The following is a 15,265-nucleotide window of genomic DNA, read 5'->3' as shown; positions in this document are numbered from 1 at the left end:
TTTGCAACGCCAGGGTTGTGGGTTCGATTCCCACGGGGGGCCAGTATGAGAAATAAAAAATAATGTATGCACTCACTAACTGTAAGTCGCTCTGGATAAGAGCGTCTGCTAAAAAAAAAAAAGACTACTAAAATGAACCGTTTTCAGTAGGCTATAGGCTAGGCTATTCCAGCTGTGTGAGTAGAGGATATGATGGAGCTCAGTGTCTCCTCACCAGTGAGAGGTCATCCTTTCTCTCATCACTCCATCACACGCCAGCTCTAAAAACTCTCTCCAATCCCCTTGTTTTAAATAAGCTGAAAACACAATCTGTCTACCGGAATGAAACCACAGCAGATGGCGAGGTTTTCCGTGGGCTCGTGCTCTTTTTAATTAATGGAGTGGGGATTAGAGGGAAGTTATCCGGGATCATTAGCGAACAGAGGAATTAAGATGTTTTGTGAGAAATAAACCCGGGGCTATCCGTGGGATACACAGCGGTTTTCTCTGGTGTAGTTGCATTGACCTGTTTTCCACATGCTTTAAGTGCATGCTTAACGTCATTTACCCACAGCGGAAACATAACTTAACTGCTAAGTGGCGGTTGGTATCGTGACAAACACATTTACGGATAAAAAGACAAAGGGAATACCACACACACACACACACACACACACACACACACACACACACACACACACACACACACCCATTATAAAACAAATACTAAAAGTAAAGTAGGGTATGTAGCAATATATCTGGTCTTGGTCTTAATTACAGCAAATCTGTAAAGCTGCAGATGTGGTACATACAGTAAACGGTATTTTAGATGTGTTTACCATCAGTGTTAGACCTAATCCTTTATTTTTCAAATCCTCCAGTAAAACTCCAAGGGTGTATGTTAGATTAAGATAAAGGCCTACACTAATGGCCCACCAATATCATGAAATGCACACGATTTCTATTAATCGAATATTTATTTATTTATAGATGTTCTCAATAATGCTTCCAACGTTTTACTGTCTGGTAGTGTGTTACCTGCTAGGATATTACAAGTGATCGTGATAAATGCCTGGGGGAAACGATAGTCTCTGCGCCATCTGGCGTATCAAAGTCAAAAAGCAGTATACCTTTGATGAAGGCGGTGGCGCTCAGAGGAATTTACAGCGGGAGAAGATGCAATCATAGGATATTTCGTTAGGGTGCCTGTGGAGGCCAGTAGAGGGAGACAGAGACTCTAGATTAGCGTCATTAGTCTGAGTCAATGGGAGGCTCTCAAATAATGCAGTCCTGAATGCATCTGTGACTCATAAATGCCCTCAGGTTTGTGTGTGCATTAGATGTGGTAGTGATATTGATTGGTTGAGTAGTGCGGTTAGTTGTAACAAACAGTGAATCATTTGTTCCTATTACTTGTTGACAAGGATTGATGTAGAAATAGAGATGGTAAGGAATTTTGAGTTTTCCTCTGCTTACCACTCCTCTCACTGCTGCATCTCTCTCTCTCTCTCTCTCTCTCTCTCTCTCTCTCTCTCTCTCTCTCTCTCTCTCTCTCTCTCTCTCTCTCTCTCTCTCAGGGTACAGAGATGGAGTGGAGCAGGGTGCCACAGACAGGGAATGTCAGGAATGCCAAAGGAATGTGGGTACTACCCCTCTCTCTCTCTCTCTCTCTCTCTCTCTCTCTCTCTCTCTCTCTCTCTCTCTCTCTCTCTCTCTCTCTCTCTCTCTCTCTCTCTCTCTCTCTCTCTCTCTCTCTCTCTCTCTCTCTCTCTCTCTCTCTCTCTCTCTCTCTCTCTCTCTCTCTCTCTCTCTCTCTCTCTCTCTCTCTCTCTCTCTCTCTCTCTCTCTCTCTCTCTCTCTCTCTCTCTCTCTCTAACACACATGAACAACACACATGTCCAAACATTTATGGGATCAGCCATACAGGTAGGTCTACACCAACTGTCAATCAAATGTATGCCTACACAAATGTCTCTTATTGAGATGTGCCTGAGATAATGACAGTGGGTAAAGAGAGGGATCGACTGCAGCTTCTTATCTTTTTTCGTTCATCCTATGCTGGCATGTCAAGAGACAGTGGCTGATGGGAAGGAGAAGTCTGAAAAGTGAAGAACTTAAAGGAGAGACCTTGTTAAGGAGAGAGGGAGAGGCAGAGGGAAAGAGAAGGACAGTGGGTGATGGCAAAAGCAGTGGGGAAGAAAAAGACCAAAGGGAAAGATTATAGGAGGGAGAGAGAGAGAGAGAGAATGAAAGGAGGGGAAGGAGGGTAGAGGACGATAAGGGCAGCCACAGCACCTGTTACTCAGCTGTGTAAACCGGAGGATTCCCACAGAAAAAGGAAAGCTACTGTATATCAATAGGAAAGTCCTAAGTGTCTGTCTCACCCCTTCACAGAGTCAGAGATCAGCACACAAAGTCAGAGAGTATGGTGGTGGAGGATCAAACCATGTGTTATGTAAAATATGGCCTACAGACACAGCTAGTTACTATACCAAAACAGAAGTAAATAAAGATATGGGAAGGTATACATATCATTTGTGTGTGTGTGTGTGTGTGTGTGTGTGTGTGTGTGTGTGTGTGTGTGTGATTCAACCAATTAGAATGATTCAATCAGACAGAATGAAACAGTTGGACATGGCAGGGAAGACAGGTATTTAAAAATATTGTCAAGCCAATCAATAGATGTATTTAAGCACAAACAGTGTTTGAAACTAGGCAGATAAAATAGAGATTGGATGGTAGGCTACTTGATGTGCAGTTCCACTATGTCCCTCAAAGCGGCAGCATTGAGTCTTCATCAGTCTTACCTGGCTGTCAGCTTTTACTGTTTATTAGCTCATGTTAATACAACTTCCTAGCACTCCAATGCAAGTACAGTGTAATGACAATATACTCTTGACACTATTATATTGACATGAACCCTGTTCAAGGCCACAGATTATTATCCAAGGCCACATTCTCACCTGTCACCCTTTTGTTATGTGCATGTTTCCACCTCACGTTCAACCCCCAGCTAGGAATTGTGAAAATGGGAATTGTGAAATGTTGATTGAAAACACCCCCAGCAGCCTATGTTTATGTGTGAAAAATGGGAATGGTGAAATGTTACTTGAATAACACCCATGGTGCATAGGAGGACAATGCTCTATCTATGTACATGGAATAAGTCTGAAAGTACTGTGTTCAAACAAGGGCTACATACAATTGCCCATCCAATGTCTGGGTGTGTTTCCATCTCAACACTGTTTTGTTTTTTGACCCAAAAGCTCAACTACCATCCTTCACAACTAGGCTGATATGTCAACTGTGTCTACACAGCTATAACAAAGTTATTAGGCCTGCACATGCTGAAGTTGGACACAACAGTGAATAAATCACAGGATACATTAAAGGCCTTGTATCTTCTTGTATATGTCCATATTGTATTCTGGCTTCCCTTCTTCTCTCCACTCCTTTAATCTCCTCCATCCTGCCAACCCATCTTCCCTTTTCCTTGTTCTATTTTGAGCTCATTTCTGGTAAGAATATCTGCTGTGAGAAACTAGACATGACCTTTGACACAAATTCTATTTAAGTTAAGTGAATATATTCTGAAAAACGATGGTAAGTGTGTGTGTGTGTGTGTGTGTGTTGGGGATAGGGGTTTACAGAGCCTTCCTGGAGAGAAGTATGAGTGCTTACCCAGGTTGAGGGATCATAAACAACATACTGCTCAGTGCCATTGAAAGAAGGGGGAGGTGGAGCTAGATGAAATGCTCTGTGTGTGTGTGCATGGGTATGCGTGGGTGTGCATGTGTGTGTGTGTGGGTGGGTGGATGTGTGTGTGCGTGGGTGGGTGGGTGGGTGTGTGTGTGTGTGTTTGGGTGGGTGGGTGGGTGGGTGTGCGTGGGTGTGTGTGTGTGTGTGGGTGTGTGTGGGTGGGTGTGCGTGGGTGTGCGTGGGTGTGCGTGGGTGTGTGGGTGTGTGTGTGTGTGTGTGCGTGTGTGTGTGTGTGTGTGTGTGTGTATGTGTGTTCCTATAAAGTCCTGAATGTTATGTATCTGTGAAATCGATTCAACCTGATTGACCTCAGATACAGAAAATATACACGCAGTCATTCTTACTTTCGTACACTGTATTTTGTTGCACATTACCTCAGGTGGTTATGTCGAACTGACACATTTTGTAATGACCAGCTGCCAACACCAACATCCATGTAGCACTCAGTCATTCTTCTAATACATCATGCTGTGTATATAAGAGGTGAGTGTTATTTACATGTACCAATCACTGACTCATTCTACTTTTTTTCAATATTATATACCGCTAAACCACTCCAAGTGGGATCATTTGCTATGTCAGGCTTGTTTCTGGGGAAATCAGAAACTTTTTGCATCGACTATACACTACAATTTCTTTATCATTCATCCCTTTTACTGCACAGTATCTCTGTGTGTCAGTATGTGTTTCTATGTGTATTGCGTGTGTTGGCCTATAAAAGTGTCTGTTCTACCAAAGATCACAGCACTGGCAACAAAACAGCCCAACACAGTCCAGCAACACAACTCCCAGAGCACAGTACAACCCTAGAGGCCAACCCCACATCGGCAGAGTGTGGTACTATTTCCCAGTAGACCAAACCCACACCACCTCCTGAACACACAGGGCAACCTTCTGCAACAACACAGGCCTTCAACACAACCCCAGAGCACGGTGCAGTTTCCACTGCTCCACAGCCCAGCAGCACTGCACTACTTCCTCTACTGGGTGGGTGCCAGCGGCCCTTAGCCAATCACGTTGTGGCTCTAATAAGATATGACTGACAGGAGGCCTCTTTATGCCAAGACCCAACAGGGTCAGGGAATTCAAGCTGGATAGACGTCCCTGTCTGAATGTTAAACACATTTTCCACAAAGCTAAAAGAAACTCTACCATTTATTAGCAATTCATAAACTGCATCTTTTCCTTCTCCTTTTCGTCTGAAGTCACTCCAACAGATAAATAGCAAATAGCAAGTCAAATCTTTCCATTACATTTAGTTGTGTAGCTGTAATAGGCTTGGTTTAGATCAGTCCAGCGTATTTCTCTTGTCATGGTCATGCAGAGGCAAATACACGACTCCGCACTTCGATTTCATAACATATCTCCTACCAGTAGGTTTCAATAACCAATTTATCCTTCATCTGCTGCTGCTCGCCTAGTCCAGGAGTGCCAGTGTGTGTGTGTGTGTGTGTGTGTGTGTGTGACTCTACCAGTTAGAATGTTTCAACCAGTTAGAATGAAAGAGTTGGACATGGCAGGGAAGACAAGTATTTCAAAATATTGTCAAGCCAATAAATAGATGTATTTAAGCACAAACAAGGAGTGTTTGAAACTAGGCAGATAAAACAAAGATGTGTATCGCACCAGATGAATCAGGCAAATGAAGTCCATCTCTTTCAGCCCAATGTCTCCCCTGTCTCCTTATACCTCATTATGTCTCTCTCTCACTTGTTCAGCTCACCCTTTCACTCACTGCTGCTAATCTATTCCAGAGGAAAGGCTACCATGGAAAACGCATAACAAGTGCACATACTTCTGCTCTTGCCAAGAGCGAAATAACACCAAGAAGGGAAAATGGGAGTGGGGGACAGACAGAAAGGGTGGGAGAGAGAGATATTGTTTATTCTAAGTCAAAGTTAGATCTTTTGTTGTGGTGGGGACCTGTCTTATATTAGACGTCTGAACTCCCTTCAAAGTCTGGAAAGACAGAGGGTGAGCCAAGACCAACTGTTTGTGCGCGTGTCTGAGACAGAGAGAGAGAGAGAAAGAGAGAGAGGGGGGGGGGGGAGAGAGAAAGGAAGAGGGCACACTGATATACTGAGTATGCTGATATACACTGAGTGTAGAAAACATTAGGACCACCTTCCTAATATTGAGTTGCATCCCCTTTTGCCCTCAGAACAGCCACAATTCGTCGGGGCATGGACTCTACAAGGTGTTGAAAGCGTTCCACAGGAATGCTGGCCCATGTTGACTCCAATGCTGCCCACAGTTGTGTCAAGCTGGCTGGATGTCCTTTGGGTGATGGACCATTCTTGATACACACGGGAAACTGTTGAGCGTGAAAAACCCAGCAGCGTTGCAGTTTTTGACACACTCAATCCGGTGCGCCTTGCACCTACTACCATACCTCATTCAAAGGCACTTAAATATTTTGTCTTGCCCATTCACTCTCTGAATGGCACATATACACAATCCATGTCTCAAGTTTCTCAAGTCTTAAAAATCTGTCTTTAACCTGTCTCCTCCCCTTCATCTACACGGATTGAAGTGGATTTAACAGGTGACATCAATAAGGGATCATAGCTTTCACCTGGATTCTCCTGGTCAGTCTATGTCATGGAAATGTTCTGTACACTCAGTGTAGATTGATATTGAACATATGCAGCTACTGAAATGAGATGGACATCTTACAAGATACCAACAGACACATGCAAAACATAAAACTCTACTATAAGATAGATACTACTCAGTCTGACATGTATGCATAATATCCATTAGGCTGACGTAACACAGTGGAAAAAAATGGCTAACACACTGTAACAGAAAAAAAAGATCATTCATCCTTCTTTGCACCGTGGAGATTAAGCTTGTTTAAAATGGGTCCAGTTTTCCATTGTTTTTTTTTTCTTCCATATTTCAACATTTCAAAAATAACAATGTCTGGGGTGTGGGACCTCTACTGAATAGACAAAGAGACAGACATAGCGAGGGCGAGACGAGAAAAAAGTATAATTTGTTTGTCGAGACAAAAGGTTATCCAATCACAGTACAGGTGTCAGGTAAAGCATGACAGCCCAAATGAGAGAAGACAGAAAGTGTGTTGGTGGCGCCAGGCCCAAAACAGTGAATAGGGTCAGCCCGACACAGGCCCAGCTAGGCCAAGTAGTCTCATATGGAACCAGTTAACAAGACCATGAGTCTCTCACAGCACTCTTATATTGCTGCACTTAGTTCATTGGCACATTTTGGCTAGTGGTGATGGAGGCTAGTAGTGATGGTGGCTAGTGGTGATTGTGGCTAGTGGTGATAGTGGCTAGTGGTGATAGTGGCTAGTGGTGATGGTGGCTAGTGGTGATGGTGGCTAGTGGTGATAGTGGCTAGTGGTGATAGTGGCTAGTGGTGATGGTGGCTAGTGGTGATGGTGGCTAGCAGTGATGGTAACTAGCAGTGATGGTGGCTAGCAGTGATGGTAGCTAGCGGTGATGGTGGCTAGCGGTGATGGAGGCTAGTGATGATGGTGGCTAGTGGTGATGGTGGCTAGTGGTGATGGTGGCTAGTGGTGATGGTGGATAGTGGTGATGGTGGCTAGTGGTGATGGTGGCTAGCGGTGATGGTGGCTAGTGGTAATGGTGGCTAGTGGTGATGGAGGCTAGTGGTGGCTAGCAGGCTCAATGCCACCAAGCCCTGTTAATCATACAACTATGTGTTTCATCTGGGGGGTTAAGTGTCAGAAGAACATCTGATCCACATTAATCATCTCTACTGCATCCAAACTAACTGGCAAACAAATGCCTGAGGCCTAACATCTCAACACAGTAAATGTTATTTGACAGCTAGGCCTACCCCAACGAACAGTAATTTTATGCCATATTTAGCGTCTGCTAAATGATGTAAATGTAAATGTAAATGTAGCCTAGTTATTTCAAGGAGCAGACTATAGGCCTATACGGTAGGTGGAGCTAATGCTAATGGCTGAAAACTTGAATGTGAGGTACCGCTTACCTAAAGCAGTCTGCATAGGCTGCACTATTGCAGCAGAGCAAGATGGTTTCTCCCATGGACCCAATAATCCTCAAATGTGCACCAAATGAGACCATGGCACTGGGTATTACAATGATAATTGGAATGACACCTACAGACAATATACAGTAGGCATAGGCCTATGCTGCCTATTTTAGTCTGTGTAATTACACTAATGGGACGCACTCACTCATTTCACACTCAAACGCCCTGGAAAGAATTAAATGTGTAACATCAACTCTACTGACCCTGATGTGACCTCTACCTCAGGTGCCAGCTAAGGTAGTTCATCATCCTTAAAAGTGAGAAAAGAAAACAGTGGATATCTGTCTGTGTGTGAGAGAGAGAGAGAGAGGAAGGGAGGAGAGAGAGAGAGAGGGGGGGAGAGAGAGAGAGAGAGGAAGGGAGAGAGAGAGAGAGAGATGAAGGGAGAGAGGGGGGTAGTAGGGGTTAGCATGGTTGGCTGACCATGTGTCTGCGGTTCTGTGGTGGAGGGGAGTGAGGATCTGCCGGTGTTGTTAAATCCCTAAGAAATGTTCATTTTGGGTTCTACTCTTTGCTTACATACCTTACGCACACCCACCCTCACAGAACTTTAAACTAAATAAGATGGCAGGACTATAGGCTACTACTATGTGTCCCCCTCTCAAACCATGAGCAGTTCTTCAATGTACCCATCATGTTTGTGTAGTGCAAATGCAATGGTAGCCTACTCACCAGTCACCACTACACTTGACACAGAGACTAGACTTAACATAGTAAACGAAAATCCAGGATGATCAAATTGGTCGGGGTGGATGGGTGGGTGTATAATGTGAATGTCTAACAACAAATTGGGATTCGTAACATATCATATGTATTGCAAATTCGTAACATATGGTACGAATTGCTATTCATAACATATCATACGAATTGTAGGCTAAACACACATCACGACAAGAGAGACACCACAACACTACATAAAGAGAGACCTAAGACATCAACATAGCATGGCAGCAACACACAACAACACAGCATGGTAGCAACAACACATGACAACAATGGTAGGAACACAACATGGCAGCCTCACAACATGGTATCAGCACAAAAACATGGTACAAACATTATTGGGCACAGACAACAGCACAAAAGCAAGAAGGTAGAGACAACAATACATAACGCGAAGCAGCCACACTTTCAGTAAGAGTGTCCATGATTGAGTCTTTAAATGAAGAGATGGAGATAAAACTGTCCAGTTAGAACACCTAAAGTAAACGTATCTGCATTCTATTGGGCTTGTCTTCTGATTCTAAGCTTACATAGCTTTACAGTATAGCCTGGGAAAAAGGAAGTTCAGTTCACAGTGTGATGTCTCAATGTGGTCTCAGAGCATTTATTATTGTTCTGTACGTAAATCCTCGTATGTACGTAAATCCTCGTACAATATTTTATGAATTTGCAAAACTTACAATATCTTATGATTTTGCAAAACGTATGATACAGTGGGGGGGGGAAAGTATTTAGTCAGCCACCAATTGTGCAAGTTCTCCCACTTAAAAAGATGAGAGAGGCCTGTAATTTTCATCATAGGTACACGTCAACTATAACAGACAAATTGAGAGAAAAAAATCCAGAAAATAACATTGTAGGATTTTTAATGAATTTATTTGCAAATTATGGTGGAAAATAAGTATTTGGTCACCTACAAACAAGCAAGATTTCTGGCTCTCACAGACCTGTAACTTCTTCTTTAAGGGGCTCCTCTGTCCTCCACTCGTTACCTGTATTAATGGCACCTGTTTGAACTTGTTATCAGTATAAAAGACACCTGTCCACAACCTCAAACAGTCACACTCCAAACTCCACTATGGCCAAGACCAAAGAGCTGTCAAAGGACACCAGAAACAAAATTGTAGACCTGCACCAGGCTGGGAAGACTGAATCTGCAATGGGTAAGCAGCTTGGTTTGAAGAAATCAACTGTGGGAGCAATTATTAGGAAATGGAATACATACAAGACCACTGATAATCTCCCTCGATCTGGGGCTCCACGCAAGATCTCACCCCCGTGGGGTCAAAATGATCACAAGAACGGTGAGCAAAAAATCCCAGAACCACACGGGGGGACCTAGTGAATGACCTGCAGAGAGCTGGGACCAAAGTATCAAAGCCTACCATCAGTAACACACTACGCCGCCAGGGACTCAAATCCTGCAGTGCCAGACGTGTCCCCCTGCTTAAGCCAGTACATGTCCAGGCCCGTCTGAAGTTTGCTAGAGTGCATTTGGATGATCCAGAAGAGGATTGGGAGAATGTCATAGGGTCAGATGAAACCAAAATAGAACTTTTTGGTAAAAACTCAACTCGTCGTGTTTGGAGGACAAAGAATGCTGAGTTGCATCCAAAGAACACCATACCTACTGTGAAGCCTGTAGTTGGAGCTTGGAGCTTGGAGCTTGGCGTCGGGTAAGTTTGGCTTTATACATAGCTTGGGCTTTGTCGAGTAAGGCTTAAACTATGTATTTAGATTGTAGTTAGGTATTGTAGGTAGGTATCGTGGGTTGTTGTATGTAGTTATTGTATGTAATTATTGTAGGTTAGTATTGTATTCGGCGGTGCCGGGTGTAGCACGAAGCTAGCTAGCTAGCTAACTCACCACCTAGACTAGCTGGCGAGTAGCTATTAGCAACGGTATAGTTGTTTCACGCCTGAGAGTGCCTGTAATTACGCCAGCTGGCTGCCTACAATAATAACATACAATAATTGCCTACCATTCAGCTGATTTCTAACCTCATTGTCTGAACCGTTAACGTTAGGCAGCAAGTGGCTACTGTGCTCGAAAATTAGCAAGCTTGTTGCAACCTGGATAGCTACTTGTAAACAATAGCTGGAACGACCGAGCGAACAGACGCGAACTGGCTGAGTCAATTCAGTGGCTAGCTTTGCACTTGGCTAGCTAACAGTAGCTGCTAGGGGTAAGTCATAACCTACACTTGTGTTTTTTTTTTTTTACATATTGATAGCCCGAGTCGCTCAAGGAATTCGGGACATGGGTGACTAGTTAACGTTAGTTTGGCTCTCTCTGTGTGTTCGTGCCGTGAAAGGAGGGGTTCTTCTTTGTCTGAAAGCAATGGCTAGCTAGTTTGCTAACTAACTGGCTGAATAAGTTGACGACGGACTCGCTCAAGCTGTCGGGACTAACCCACAACGTTAGACACGGACGATCTGCTTGTGTGTTGATACACTGGTGGTTGTTGTGGCTGAGTATTGGCGCTAAACCCTGCTGTTGGAGACCGGCATGCTAGCTGGCTGTGGCGTCTTATGACGAGGTGCCCGGACGTTTTTCACGGAATAATACTGCACCTAGTTAGCTAGCTGAATAAACTAGGTTAGTCTATTCCTAGAAAACATTGAACCGCTGTAGTTTACAACAATTATAGTTTCTGAGGTGGAAGTTGGGAGAGTTATATTTGGGAGTTGTGGTGAGGGAGGCCCCGCTCTCTCCTTTCCCAGATGTTTAGTTCATTTTATTCCGATCTCCTCTGCATTATTGTAGTCATCTGCTGCAGCCTGTCAACTATGCCTCTGCCTATCCCTGTTCTCTCCTCTCCGCACAGGCTACACAAACGCCTCACACCGCGTGGCTGCTGCCTCTCTAACCTGGTGGTCCCTGCACGCACGACCCACGTGGAGTTCCAGGTCTCAGGCAGCCTCTGGAACTGCCGTTCTGCTGCCAACAAGGCAGACTTCATCCCAGCCTATGCTACCCTCCAGTCCCTCGACTTCTTGGCGCTGACGGAAACATGGATTACCACTGAAAACACTGCTACTCCTGCTGCTCTCTCCTCGTCTGACCATGTGTTCTCGCATACCCCGAGAGCATCTGGTCAGCGGGGTGGTGGCACAGGAATCCTCATCTCTCCCAAGTGGACATTCTCAATTTTTCCCCTGACCCATCTGTCTGTCTCCTCATTTGAATTCCATGCTGTCACAGTCACTAGCCCATTTAAGCTTAATATCCTTGTCATCTATCGCCCTCCAGGTTCCCTTGGAGAGTTCATCAATGAGCTTGACACCTTGATAAGTTCCTTTCCTGAGGATGGCTCACCCCTCACAGTTCTGGGGGATTTTAACCTCCCTACGTCTACATTTGACTCATTTCTCTCTGCCTCCTTCTTTCCACTCCTCTCCTCTTTTGACCTCACCCTCTCACCGTCCCCCCCTACTCACAAGGCAGGCAATACGCTTGACCTCATCTTTACTAAATGCTGTTCTTCAACTAATCTCACTGCAACTCCCCTCCAAGTCTCCGACCACTACTTTGTATCCTTTTCTCTCTCCCTCTCCTCCAACACTACTCACTCTGCCCCTACACAGATGGTAATGCGCCGTCGCAACCTTCGCTCTCTCTCTCCCGCTACTCTCTCCTCTTCCATCCTATCATCTCTTCCCTCTGCTCAATCCTTCTCCCTCCAATCTCCTGATTCTGCCTCCTCAACCCTCCTCTCCTCCCTTTCTGCATCCTTTGACTCTCTATGTCCCCTATCCTCCCGGCCGGCTCGGTCCTCCCCTCCAGCTCCGTGGCTTGATGACTCATTGCGAGCTCACAGAACAGAGCTCCGGGCAGCTGAGCGGAAATGGAAGAAAACTAGACTCCCTCCAGACCTGGCATCTTTTCACTCCCTCCTCTCTACATTTTCTTCATCTGTTTCTGCTGCTAAGGCCACTTTCTACCACTCTAAATTCCAAGCATCCGGCTCTAACCCTAGGAAGCTCTTTGCCACATTCTCCTCCCTGCTGAATCCTCCTCCCCCTCCCCCCCCTCCTCCCTCTCTGTGGATGACTTCGTCAACCATTTTGAAAAGAAGGTTGACGACATCCGATCCTCGTTTGTTAAGTCAAATGGCACTGCTGGTCCTGCTCACACTGCCCTACCCTATGCTTTGACTTCTTTCTCCCCTCTCTCTCCAGATAAAATCTTGCGACTTGTGACGGCAGGCCGTCCAACAACCTGCCCGCTTGACCCTATCCCCTCCTCTCTTCTCCAGACCATCTCCGGTGACCTTCTCCCTTACCTCACCTCGCTGATCAACTCATCCTTGACCGCTGGCTATGTCCCTTCCGTCTTCAAGAGAGCGAGAGTTGCACCCCTTCTCAAAAAACCAACACTCGATCCCTCTGAAGTCAACAACTACAGACCAGTATCCCTTCTTTCTTTTCTCTCCAAAACTATTGAGCGTGCCGTCTTTAGCCAACTCTCTTGCTATCTCTCTCAGAATGACCTTCTTGATCCAAACCAGTCAGGTTTCAAGACTGGTCATTCAACTGAGACTGCTCTTCTCTGTGTCACAGAGGCTCTCCGCACTGCTAAAGCTAACTCTCTCTCCTCTGCTCTTGTCCTTCTAGACCTGTCTGCTGCCTTTGATACTGTGAACCATCAGATCCTCCTCTCCACCCTCTCCGAGCTGGGCATCTCCGGCGCGGCTCACTCTTGGATTGCGTCCCTACCTGACCGGTCGCTCCTACCAAGTGGCGTGGCGAGAAGCTGTCTCCGCACCACGTGCTCTCACCACTGGTGTCCCCCAGGGCTCAGTTCTAGGCCCTCTCCTATTCTCGCTATACACCAAGTCACTTGGCTCTGTCATATCCTCACATGGCCTCTCCTATCATTGCTACGCTGACGACACACAACTAATCTTCTCCTTTCCCCCTTCTGATAACCAGGTGGCGAATCGCATCTCTGCATGTCTGGCAGACATATCAGTATGGATGACGGATCACCACCTCAAGCTGAACCTAGGCAAGACGGAGCTGCTCTTCCTCCCGGGGAAGGACTGCCCGTTCCATGATCTCGCCATCACGGTTGACAACTCCGTTGTGTCCTCCTCCCAGAGTGCGAAGAGCCTTGGCGTGACCCTGGACAACACCCTGTCGTTTCTCCGCTAACATCAAGGCGGTGACCCGATCCTGTAGGTTCATGCTCTACAACATTCGGAGAGTACGACCCTGCCTTACACAGGAAGCGGCACAGGTCCTAATCCAGGCACTTGTCATCTCCCGTCTGGATTACTGCAACTCGCTGTTGGCTGGGCTCCCTGCCTGTGCCATTAAACCCCTACAACTCATCCAGAATGCCGCAGCCCGTCTGGTGTTCAACCTTCCTAAGTTCTCTCACGTCACCCCGCTCCTCCGCACACTCCACTGGCTTCCAGTTCCACCTCTGGCCTGCTGGCTCCCCTATCTCTGCGGAAGCATAGTTCCCGCTCAGCCCAGTCAAAACTGTTCGCTGCTCTGGCACCCCAATGGTGGAACAAGCTCCCTCACGACGCCAGGACAGCGGAGTCACTCACCACCTTCCGGAGACATTTGAAACCCCACCTCTTTAAGGAATACCTGGGATAGGATAAAGTAATCCTTCTACCCCCCCCCCACCCCCCAAAATTGTAAAGTGGTTATCCCACTGGCTATAAGGTGAATGCACCTGTTTGTAAGTCGCTCTGGATAAGAGCGTCTGCTAAATGACGTAAATGTAAATGTAAATGTAAGCATGGGGGTGGAAACATCATGCTTTGGGGCTGTTTTTCTGCAAAGGGACCAGGACGACTGATCAGTGTAAAGGAAAGAATGAATGGGGCCATGTATCGTGAGATTTTGAGTGAAAACCTCCTTCCATCAGCAAGGGCATTGAAAATGAAACGTGGCTGGGTCTTTCAGCATGACAATGATCCCAAACACACCGCCCGGGCAACGAAGGAGTGGCTCCGTAAGAAGCATTTCAAGGTCCTGGAGTGGCCTAGCCAGTCTCCAGATCTCAACCCCATAGAAAATCTTTGGAGGGAGTTGAAAGTCTGTGTTGCCCAGCGACAGACCCAAAACATCACTGCTCTAGAGGAGATCTGCATGGAGGAATGGGCCAAAATACAAGCAACAGTGTGTGAAAACCTTGTGAAGACTTACACAATTGGTGGCTGACTAAATACTTTTTTCCCCCACTGTATGTTATGAATCCAATTTGTTGTGGCTAACGTTAGCTAGGTTGCTAGGTGGCTAACGTTAGCTAGGCTAGGGTTAGGGGTTAAGGTTAAGGTTAGGGTTAAGGTTAGGAGTTAGGTGAAAGGGTTAGGGGAAGGGTTAGCCAAAAGGGTTAAGGTTAGGGTTAAGATAAGGGTTAGCTAACATGTTAAGTAGGTGCAAAGGAGCTAAAAAGTAGTAAGTCATTGAAAAGTGGCTAATTAGCTAAAATGGTAAAGTTGTCTGTGATGAGATTCGAACACGCAACCTTCGGGTTGCTAGACCTTCGTGTTATACACCCTCCTTTTGATTTTGCCTTAAGTAACCTTTTATCTTATGTAACCATTCCAAACTTAACATATTATACTAATTCCAGTGTCCCTGATTTACGTTCACTATGTTACCTCTCGTCTATGAGACCAGTTTGGATGTCTAAACCACTTTTCATCTTGGCCGGTGTCTGCTAACTCACTGGGTTCTCTGAAAGTCGCATTGCCATTGCTTGTGGACTCCTCGATTTACTAGGTATTGCT

Source organism: Coregonus clupeaformis, chromosome 13 (genome assembly GCF_020615455.1).
Source record: "Coregonus clupeaformis isolate EN_2021a chromosome 13, ASM2061545v1, whole genome shotgun sequence".
NCBI lineage: Eukaryota > Metazoa > Chordata > Actinopteri > Salmoniformes > Salmonidae > Coregonus > Coregonus clupeaformis.
The sequence above is the reverse complement of the archived record's forward strand: the minus strand, read 5'-3'. Positions refer to the sequence as shown.